Source organism: Oncorhynchus tshawytscha, linkage group LG24 (assembly GCF_018296145.1).
Source record: "Oncorhynchus tshawytscha isolate Ot180627B linkage group LG24, Otsh_v2.0, whole genome shotgun sequence".
Lineage (NCBI taxonomy): Eukaryota > Metazoa > Chordata > Actinopteri > Salmoniformes > Salmonidae > Oncorhynchus > Oncorhynchus tshawytscha.
In genome coordinates this window covers 24,605,618-24,616,860 of record NC_056452.1, presented here as the reverse complement: position 1 = coordinate 24,616,860, position 11,243 = coordinate 24,605,618, and the positions used below count along the sequence as shown (strand labels likewise).

General features: G+C 46.8%; 1 pseudogene; it reads right to left on the bottom strand.

Moving 5' to 3' along the window:
• Positions 1-2,765: 2,765 nt before the first annotated feature.
• Positions 2,766-11,243, bottom strand: part of LOC112242036 — a 102,764-nt pseudogene continuing 94,286 nt past the window's right edge.

Genomic DNA, 11,243 nt, shown 5'->3' with positions numbered 1-11,243 from the left:
GGAGTAGGTGAATAGATGATTGATGCATGTGTGGTTCCCAACGTGAAGCATGGAAGAGGAGGTGTGATGGTGTGGGGTGTTTTGCTGGTGACACTGTCTGTGATTTATTTAGAATTCAAGGACACTTAAGCAGCATGGCTACCACAGCATTCTGCAGCAATACGCCATCCCATCTGGTTTGCGCTTAGTGGGACTATCATCATTTGTTTTTCAACAGGACAATGACCCAACACACCTCCAGGCTGTGTAACAGCTATTTGACCTCAAACTAATTTGAGGTGGTTTGGGATGAGTTGGACGGCAGAGTGAAGGAAAAGCAGCTAACAGGTGCTCAGCATATGTGGGAACTCCTTCAAGACTGTTGGAATAGCATTCTTCATGAAGCTGGTTGAGAGAATGCTAAGAGTGTGCAAGGCTGTCATCAAGGCAAAGGGTGGCTACATAGAAGATTAGTTTAACACTTTTTGGTTACGACATGATTCCATGTGTTATTTCATAGTTTTGATGTCTTCACTGTTATTCTAAAATGCAGAAAATAGTACAAATAAAAACCCTTGAAGGAGTAGTAACTTTTGACTAGTACTGTGTATACAGTGTCTTCGGGAAGTATTCAGACCCTTCACATTTTTCACATTTTGTTGCGTTACAGACTTATTCTAAAATGGACTAACTAAATATAAATCCTCAGCAATCTACACACAATACCCCATAATGACAAAGCGATAACAGGTTTTTAGAGTCATTTTTTGTATTAAATATAAAAAAACTGAAATATATTCAGACCCTTTGCTATGAGATTCGAAATTGAGCTCAGGTGCCTCCTGTTTCCATTGATCATCCTTGAGATGTTTCTACAACTTGATAGAGTCCACCTGTGGTATTTTCAATTGATTGGACATGATTTGGAAAGGCACACACCTGTCTATATTAGATCCCACAGTTGACAGTGCATGTCAGAGCAAAAACCAAGCCATGAGGTTGAAGGAATTGTCCGTAGAGCTTCGAGACAGGACTGTGTCTAGGCACAGATCTGGGGAAGGTTACCAAAACATTTCTGCACCATTGAAGGTCCCCAAGAACACAGTGGCTTCCATCATTCTTAAATGGAAGAAGTTTGGAACCACCAAGACTCTTCCTAGAGCTGGCCGCCCGGCCAAACTGAGCAATAGGGGGAGAAGGGCCTTGGTCAAGGAGGTGACCAAGAACCCGATGGTCACTCTGACAGAGCTCTAGAGTTCATCTGTAGAGAGGCGAGAACCTTCTAGAAGGACAACCATCTCTGCAGCACTCCACCAATCAGCTGTTATGTTAGTGGGCAGACGTATGCCACTCCTCAGTAAAAGGCACATGACAGCCTACCTGGAGTTTACCAAAAGGCACCTAAAGTCTCTCAGACCACCAGAAACAAGATTCTCTGGTCTGATGAAACCAAGATGAACTATTTGGCCTGAATGCCAAGTGTTACGTCTGGAGGTAACTCATCCCTATGGTGGTGGCAGCATCATGCTGTGGGGATGTTTTTCAGCGGCAGGGACTGGGAGACTGCGAGACAAGTCAGGATTGATGCAAAGGTGAACGGAGCAAGGTACAGAGAGGTCCTTGATAAAAATCTGCTCCAGAGCACTCAAGACCTCAGACTGGGGAGTAAGGTTAACCTTCCAACAGGACAACAACCCTAAGCACACAGCCAAAACAACGCAGATTGGCTTCGGGACAAGTGTCTGAATGTCCTTCACTGGCCCAGCCAGATCCCCATCGAACATCTCTGGAGAGTCCTGAAAATAGCTGTGTAGCAACGCTCCCCGTCCAACCTGACAGAGCTTGAGAGGATCTGCAGAGAAGAATGGGAGAAACTCCCCAAATACAGGTGTGCCAAGCTTGTAGCGTCATACCCAAGACTCGAGGCTGTAATCACTGTCAAAGGTTATTTAACTTCTTATGGCTGCAGGGGCAGTATTGAGTAGCTTGGATGAAAGGTGCTTTTCGGATGGACCTGCACAAGCGTTTGGATTTGTGTACTAAACGCGCTAACAAAAGTAGCTACTTGGACATAAATAATGGACATTATCAAACAAATCAAGCATTTATTGTGGAACTAGTATTCCTATGAGTGCATTCTGAGGAAGATCGTCAAAGATAAGGGAATATTTATAATGTGATTTCCGATTTCTGTTGACTCCAACATGGCGGATAATTGTATTTATTTTCTGAGCGCCGTCTCAGATTATTGCATGCTTTTTCGGTAAAGTGTTTTTGAAATCTGACACAGCGGTGTCATTAAGGAGAGGTATATCTATATTTCCATGTCTAACAATTGTATTTATCAACATTTATAATGAGTACTTCTGCAAAATGATGTGGCTCTCTGCAATATCACCGGATATTTTTGGAACTAGTGAACGTAACGCGCCAATGTAAACTCAGATGTTTTTATATAAATATGGACTTTATCAAACAAAACATACATGTATTGTGTAACATGAAGTCCTATGAGTGTCATCTGATGAAGATCATCAAAGGTTAGTGATTTTATTTGATCTCTATTTGTGCTTTTTGTGACTCCTCTCTTTGGCTGGAAAAATGGCAGGGTTTTTCTGTGAGTTGGTGGTGACCTTACATAATAGTTTGTGGTGCTTTCGCTGTAAAGCCTATTTGAAAACGCAATAAGATACATGTATGTTTGAGGAATTTTAATTGTGAGATTTCTGTTGTTTTGAATTTAATCCATTTTAGAATAAGGTTGTAAAGTAACAAAATGTGGAAAAAGTCAAGGGGTCTGAATACTCTCCGAAGGCACTGTACATGTATGTATATATATATTCCTTCAAATACATGATTCTCAGCACATAATTCACTTTCTTTCAGCAAATTAAGGAAGCTACAAAATATCTCTATGGTGAAAAAATAGAACAAAACGGACCAAACCAACAATTATTTTGAACATTGAAACAAACAGGGAGGATAAAGTTTACCCATCACAAAAAGTACACCAAAGTCAAAATATAATGAAATAAAACAATTATACATCTGTACAAACACGAATGGCCCAATAATTTAAGAAAAATAGTCTCAAAAACGTTCATATTGCTTTGTACCTCCACTGTTGCCCGTGTGACTAACACCGAGCAGTACCTATAGCGGCCACAGGGGTTGCTATCCAAAGTGACATTACTCCAGAGGTCATGGGGTCAATCGGCAGCCAATGGCTTGCAGTTCATGGTGGAAGAGAATCAGTCATCTTGTTTCACTGTTTATGCTGTGTTATTGTTGCGTTCTTGTTGTTTTGGAAAGACAAGGAATTGGTTCAACTACGACTGCACCGCACTGATCTTCAAAAAAAAAACAAGGTTGATTTAACCGCTTTGTTGTAGTTTTACCATATTTACTCTCTACGGCATTATTACTAGGACTACCATCATCACAGATACCAAGTGCATCGTGTGTTTGGATGTGTGGCTGTTTGCCTATGTGCATGTGTGTATTGTTCCTTTCTGTGTGTGTGTACATAAGTGTTTGTGTTTACATCAGTGTTTGTGTCAGTGTTCAGTGCTCAGAGCTTGTTTTCTCGAAGGAGAAGCTCAGCAGAGTCAACAGCTTGGGGTTGGACCCACCTCCCTCCTGGCACAGCCCAAGCCCCAGAACCTCCCCTACCCCCAGGTCAAAGGAGTCCTTGGAATCACTGGAGGGTGCCCGTCTCCTTAGACAGGAGGTATCCCGGCCCCCCCGGGCAGGGTGGAGGCCGGACTGGGGCTCCAGTCCATCGGGGGGTCTACGGAGATACACGGGGGGCTCATTTTTTTCTTGCGTCCGGGAGAGGGCAGGGTGGTGGTCTGGGAATGCATCTGGAGGCTGTCTGCTCGGGAGACGAACCCTGAGGATGTGGTGCTGCGCTGGGGGCTGGACTCTACAGACGAACACACCTCCACTGAGTGGCGATGAGGATCGTCCAACCAGGGCAGGGGGCGTGACCGGGGCGCAAGGACGCTCCGCCCCTGGGTGTCAGCACTGTGGAACCTCTTCAACTGCCCCCCACCACGACCAACCCAGTAACCTTTGTAACTGCCCTCGAGACCTCCGTCCTCTGACCCCAGTCCAACCCCGATGACATCGTCAATCCCCGCCAGCCCCGCCCTGGTGATGAGCGACACTTCCTGATCAGCCGAGGCCTCTTCCTGTCTCCAGGGGCGAGTGGGAGGAAGGGGAGGAGGGGGTAAGGAGTGGGAAGAGGGGTGCTCGGTGTGGACACTCCTGGGGCGCGACGGTTGAGGGGATGCCCCTGGGGTGGCAGGGACCAACTGGAGAGCAGGCTGCTGATGAAGATGGGAGGGCAAGGAAGAGGAGGAGGAGAGGGAAGCAACATGGAGGACTACCTCCTCACCTCCATCAGAACACAGGACCTCCTGGGAGTCATTAGATACCTGGCAGAGGGAGGGGGAAAGGGAGGCAGGAAGTAAGTGAGAGTTTGATAGAAGGGAGAAAGGTGGAAGATGAGAGGGAAAGATGGACATGGAGAGGGGTGAGGAAGTGAGGAGTTGAGAGTGAGAGAAGGGATGAGGGTTTAGGGGGACATAAGGGGGTGAGAAGGGGGAGACAGGTTAGTGTGGGGTGACTGAGTGAGGATGGCCAATAGCCGTGAAGGTCAAAGTTTACTATTAGACCAGCATGGTCCCAATACCAACAATGCCTCGTTGTGATACAGAGGCAATGTTGCAACTACAATACATTGAACTTATAGGTCAACTATTAAGTGTATTGCTGTATGTTTATTGCACAAGAGAACTATTTCAGATTCAGATATGTGTCAGTAGTATCTGTATCATAAAGAGATTGAGTGACAGCACATGTTTCACAGTAGCAGCAGTTGTAGGGTACTGTTTGTCTCAGCTAGGGCACTGGGTAAAACCATGGTTGCCCAATGTCGTAGGCCCAATCCCAAATCGACCCCTAGAACTTACACTAGCTAATGTTGTCTTCAGTGGATGTTCACGGGGTCGGAACATAATTACAAATACATTTGTTGACTGAAAATTGACCACAAGAAGCCCAGACAGGTTGAATGTTTGACTAAAACATAATAATTGCAAACCTTGCTTACATTTGTACATGTCTCTATTATGCGTGGAAGAACTTGGGAACAGATTTCTTAAATTCAATCACTTGGAGCTGATTTCCTGGTGTTTATAACATTATTATAACATTATTATAAATAAATAAAAATTCTATGGGTGGAACAATAAAACCACCCAATTCGTCCCAAAGGGGGCCAGTTGGGGAACCCTGCTCTAAGGTTGTTGGGTATCGTGTTCCATACCGACAATACCCCTCTGTTAACCCAGTCAGCTAACACCCAACGACTAAAATCTATTGAACCTTTAGAGGGTGGTACTATCGGGCAGCCCTTCAGATTTGTCTCCTCAGAGAGGTCAGAGGTCAGAGGGTACTACAGGAGAGGAAAGGTTAGTAGAACACAATGACACACTACACAAGTCTCATATAGCTCTCTTTCCTTATCTTCTGCAGTATCTTGGTTGCTTTGTGACAAAATATGCACAGAGAAAAGAAAAAGGAAACTATCTGAGAGTTTTGGGACAAACGGGACATGACTGTTTCGCGACTGTTATTTGTGAGTCTTGACAGAAAGCATAGCTGTGACAACAGTGACATCTAGTGGACTAATATATTATTGCCAAGCCACAGCCACTATCGCCACTCCACCTACATTTAGAATTAATACCTATTTGTGATTGTGGAACACTTCCTGTTACACTGGGTAACACAAAAAAAACCTTTGATATTACTACTTTTTCTCAATAGTAAATATTTCATAAACATAATCACCCTCATACAATCACAACCTTGCACAAAAAGGCCAACAAGTGTTCCAAAACAGTAATATCAAATATGCGGCCAAATATTGTTCTTGACAGAACAGACAGTCCTGATTTAAACCCTGAGTTATAACAGTGTAATAGTTACAACATTGTGATATGTAGACCAACGTCTACCGTTCATAGGCAAAGGGACTGCATTTCAAACAAAAATACAGTACATTCCATCAATCAACAACTGCGTGATAAAGATATCAGTAGGTAGATCATATGACCTTAGAGGGGTTCATAAATAATATAGCCCCCTATTTCCATGAGAATTAACACAGTCTAGCCATTCCAAAACTATGTTCAACACTACCTGCCACCGGTGAAATTCATTGTGTGAGGCAGATGGTTAGAAGACAGGCAGGCAGGCAGACAGACAGACAAACAATGAATGGTGGGAGGAAGCAGGAGAGGAGGAGAGGTCAGAGGAAAGGGGTGTGTGTTTGTGTTGGGGGTTGTGTAGGGAATAGGGATGCTCAGTATATCAGTGATAGCAGGTCAGGAGTTAGTGAAGTGTGCATGTTTTTCAGCAGTAGTTCTGCGTCTGACGGTTACTAAACTACACTCTGTTAGTAACAGATACAGAACAGATGCAGGACAGGACGGACAGAGAGATGGACAGAAGATCAAGAGCATTGTGAGGGAGGAGGGATGGAGACCATCGTTACACAGAGAACAGAGAGGAAGAAGGGAGTCAGAGGGAGGAGAGAAGATGGACAGCATTAAGAGCACAAAGAGAGCTAGCAGAACAGAGAGGAAGGACAGGAAGAACAGAGAGGAAGGACAGGAAGGACAGGAAGAACAGAGAGGAAGGACAGGAAGAACAGAGAGGAAGGACAGGAAGAACAGAGAGGAAGGACAGGAAGAACAGAGAGGAAGGACAGGAAGAACAGAGAGGAAGGACAGGAAGAACAGAGAGGAAGGACAGGAAGGACAGGAAGAACAGGGATGAAGGACAGGAAGAACAGGGAGGAAGGACAGGAAGAACAGGAAGGAAGGACAGGAAGAACAGAGAGGAAGGACAGGAAGAACAGAGAGGAAGAACAGGAAGAACAGGAAGGAAGGACAGGAAGGACAGAGAGGAAGGACAGGAAGGACAGAGAGGAAGGACAGGAAGAACAGGAAGAACAGAGAGGAAGGACAGGAAGAACAGGAAGAACAGAGAGGAAGGACAGGAAGAACAGGAAGGAAGAACAGGAAGAACAGGAAGGAAGGACAGGAAGGACAGAGAGGAAGGACAGGAAGAACAGGAAGAACAGAGAGGAAGGACAGGAAGAACAGGAAGAACAGAGAGGAAGGACAGGAAAAACAGGAAGAACAGAGAGGAAGAACAGGAAGGAAGGACAGGAAGGACAGAGAGGAAGGACAGGAAGAACAGGAAGAACAGAGAGGAAGGACAGGAAGAACAGGAAGAACAGAGAGGAAGGACAGGAAGAACAGAGAGGAAGGACAGGAAGAACAGGAAGAACAGAGAGGAAGAACAGGAAGAACAGGAAGGAAGGACAGGAAGGACAGAGAGGAAGGACAGGAAGAACAGGAAGAACAGAGAGGAAGGACAGGAAGAACAGAGAGGAAGGACAGGAAGAACAGAGAGGAAGGACAGGAAGAACAGAGAGGAAGGACAGGAAGAACAGAGAGGAAGGACAGGAAGAACAGGGATGAAGGACAGGAAGAACAGAGAGGAAGGACAGGAAGAACAGAGAGGAAGGGCAGGAAGAACAGGGATGAAGGACAGGAAGAACAGAGAGGAAGGACAGGAAGAACAGGAAGAACAGAGAGGAAGGACAGGAAGAACAGAGAGGAAGGACAGGAAGAACAGAGAGGAAGGGCAGGAAGAACAGGGATGAAGGACAGGAAGAACAGAGAGGAAGGGCAGGAAGAACAGGGATGAAGGACAGGAAGAACAGAGAGGAAGGACAGGAAGAACAGGAAAAACAGAGAGGAAGGACAGGAAGAACAGAGAGGAAGGACAGGAAGAACAGGAAGAACAGAGAGGAAGGACAGGAAGAACAGGAAGAACAGAGAGGAAGGACAGGAAGAACAGAGAGGAAGGACAGGAAGAACAGGAAGAACAGAGAGGAAGGACAGGAAGAACAGAGAGGAAGGACAGGAAAAACAGGAAGAACAGAGAGGAAGGACAGGAAGAACAGAGAGGAAGGACAGGAAGAACAGAGAGGAAGGACATGAAGAACAGGAAGAACAGAGAGGAAGGACAGGAAGACCAGGATGGACAGGACAGTTTAGGATGAACATAACATCATAGTAGAAAAATGAGAAGAACAAGACAATGAAGTAATTTCTGGTAGAACACATTTGATACCTCTGGTGTGTGGCTGTGTGTTTGTGTGGCTTTGTGTTTGTGTGGCTGTGTGTGTGTTTGTGTGGCTGTGTGTGTGTTTGTGTGGCTGTGTGTGGCTGTGTGTGGCTGTGTGACTGTGTGTTTGTGTGGCTGTGTGTTTGTGTGGCTGTGTGTGGCTGTGTGGCTGCGTGTTTGTGTGGCTGTGTGTTTGTGTGACTGTGTGTTTGTGTGACTGTGTGGCTGTGTGTGGCTGTGTGTGGCTGTGTGTTTGTGTGGCTGTGTGTTTGTGTGACTGTGTGTTTGTGTGACTGTGTGTTTGTGTGGCTGTGTGTGGCTGTGTGACTGTGTGTTTGTGTGGCTGTGTGTGGCTGTGTGTTTGTGTGGCTGTGTGTTTGTGTGACTGTGTGTTTGTGTGACTGTGTGTGGCTGTGTGTGACTGTGTGTGGCTGTGTGTGGCTGTGTGTGTGTGTGGCTGTGTGACTGTGTGTTTGTGTGGCTGTGTGGCTGTGTGTGGCTGTGTGTGGCTGTGTGTGGCTGTGTGTTTGTGTGGCTGTGTGTTTGTGTGACTGTGTGTTTGTGTGGCTGTGTGGCTGTGTGGCTGTGTGTGTGTGTGGCTGTGTGTGTGTGTGTGTGTGGCTGTGTGTGTGTGTGTGTGTGGCTGTGTGTGTGTGTGTGTGGCTGTGTGTGGCTGTGTGTTTGTGTGGCTGTGTGGCTGTGTGTGTGTGTGTGTGGCTGTGTGTGTGTTTGTGTGGCTGTGTGTGGCTGTGTGTGGCTGTGTGTTTGTGTGGCTGTGTGTTTGTGTGACTGTGTGTTTGTGTGACTGTGTGTGGCTGTGTGTGACTGTGTGTGGCTGTGTGTGGCTGTGTGTGTGTGTGGCTGTGTGACTGTGTGTTTGTGTGTGGCTGTGTGGCTGTGTGTGGCTGTGTGTGGCTGTGTGTTTGTGTGGCTGTGTGTTTGTGTGACTGTGTGTTTGTGTGGCTGTGTGGCTGTGTGTGTGTGTGGCTGTGTGTGTGTGTGTGTGTGTGGCTGTGTGTGTGTGTGTGGCTGTGTGTGTGTGTGTGGCTGTGTGTGGCTGTGTGTGGCTGTGTGTTTGTGTGGCTGTGTGGCTGTGTGGCTGTGTGTGTGTGTGTGTGGCTGTGTGTGTGTGTGTGTGGCCGTGTGTGGCTGTGTGTGTGTGTGTGTGTGTGTGTGTGTGTGTGTGTGTGTGGCTCACCTGTCTGCGGAGCGTGCGGCTGAGTGTGTGTATACTCTGGGAGTGTGTGTATACTCTGGGAGTGTGTGTATACTCTGGAAGTGCGTGTATACTCTGGAAGTGTGTGTATACTCTGGGAGTGTGTGTATACTCTGGGAGTGTGAAAGGCTGAGTTTGTGTATACTCTGGGAGTGTGTGTATACTCTGGGAGTGTGAAAGGCCGAGTGTGTGTATACTCTGGGAGTGTGTGTATACTCTGGGAGTGTGAAAGGCTGAGTGTGTGTATAATCTGGGAGTGTGAAAGGCTGTGAGGACTGCTGGGTCTGTCGTCTGGTTGGGTCCGTAGCGAGGTACATGAGCCTGAGGAAACACAAACAACACAGATAGTACTTTACACACAAAAATACAAAGTAATTTTCAAAACAGTATGTGTGGGTAAAGTTGGCTACAGGTCCTACTGTTCAGGAAATTACTTTTGGTTTTCCTGAACACTTTTATTGAGGGGAAAGCATTCTGAGTAGAGTGAGGGTGTGAGTGAGTGAGTGAGTGTACATGTGTGCATGCAACAAGGTCTCACTGTCTGACTTCAATTTCCAACATTTGTCTGTGTGTGGAGGGGGGGGGTGATAAACAATGGTAAAGTTTAGGCTGTTATTCAGAATGATTGAGGTAAGGGTTAAAGTTTGGGATAGGGTCAAATGATGAAAGTGTGGCACTGAGATTGAATGCTGGGATTGAACCCTGGGATTGAACGCTGGGATTGAACCCTGGGATTGAACCCTGGGATTGAACCCTGGGATTGGACACTCGACGGGAGCTCTTAAAGTACTCCCATCTACCATCCCCATTCGCCCTGACCAACCACAACCCTACCTGATGGTTAGAGCACTCGACGTTGCCCCTAGTGGCCAGTTTTGATGTCTTCTCCCGAAAGTCCTGGGACCTGGTCGGCCATCGAATATCGTCTTGGATGTCGAGTGACCTGTCTGGTGTGTGCGTGCCTGTGTGTGTGTGTGTGTGTGTGTGTGTGTGTGTGTGTGTGTGTGTGTGTGCGTGCGTGCGTGCGTGCGTGCGCGTGCCTGTGTGTGTGTGTGTGTGCGTGCGTGCGTGCGTGCGTGCGTGCGTGCGTGCGTGTGTGTGTGTGTGTGTGTGTGCGTGCCTGTGTGTGTGTGTGTGTGTGTGTGTGTGTGCGTGCCTGTGTGTGTGTGTGCGTGTGTGAACAGTGTCAGTGTGTAGAGGGATTGTCTGTACTGTACCTGACAGGGCCTTGTTGATGGTCTGTATGTGCTGTGGTCCTGTAGTCTGTGTCTGTGTCTGTGAGGCTAAACCAGGGGCCAGGCTGGCTCCTGGGGACCCAAAGGGCTCCAGAGACAGGAACATATAGCTGTCATTGGGTAGGGAGTGGGTGCGGCCCACCGTTGACTTCCGTACTCTTAGCAGGTTGTCCTCCAATGACTCCCCAGGATCGAGTAACTCCATCTGGGGGACAGAGAGAGATTCAGCCTCTTTCTGGAGTCTCCTGGAGGTCTGACCACTGCTTTTATACAGAGACCTCACACACTCTCTGCCCTCACTCACAGCAACACATATAAAATAAGTAATTGTTGACACACAGAATGACAGACCACGTCATTGCACTAGTGGTAGAGGGGAGACTGGCACAGAACTGTCACTGGACTCAGAGTTACTGAAACTAACTGAAACCATATTGTTTATGTCTTTATTGTAGTCAAACAAATGAATAAAGCATTGGTATGCTTTTCTTGCTGAGATCGTTTATCATTCATGCCACAGGTTTAGACAACAGAGCTACCCACAGCTCAAAAGGAGAGATCCACAAGAGAGAGAGAGAGAGAGAGATCCACAAGAGAGAGAG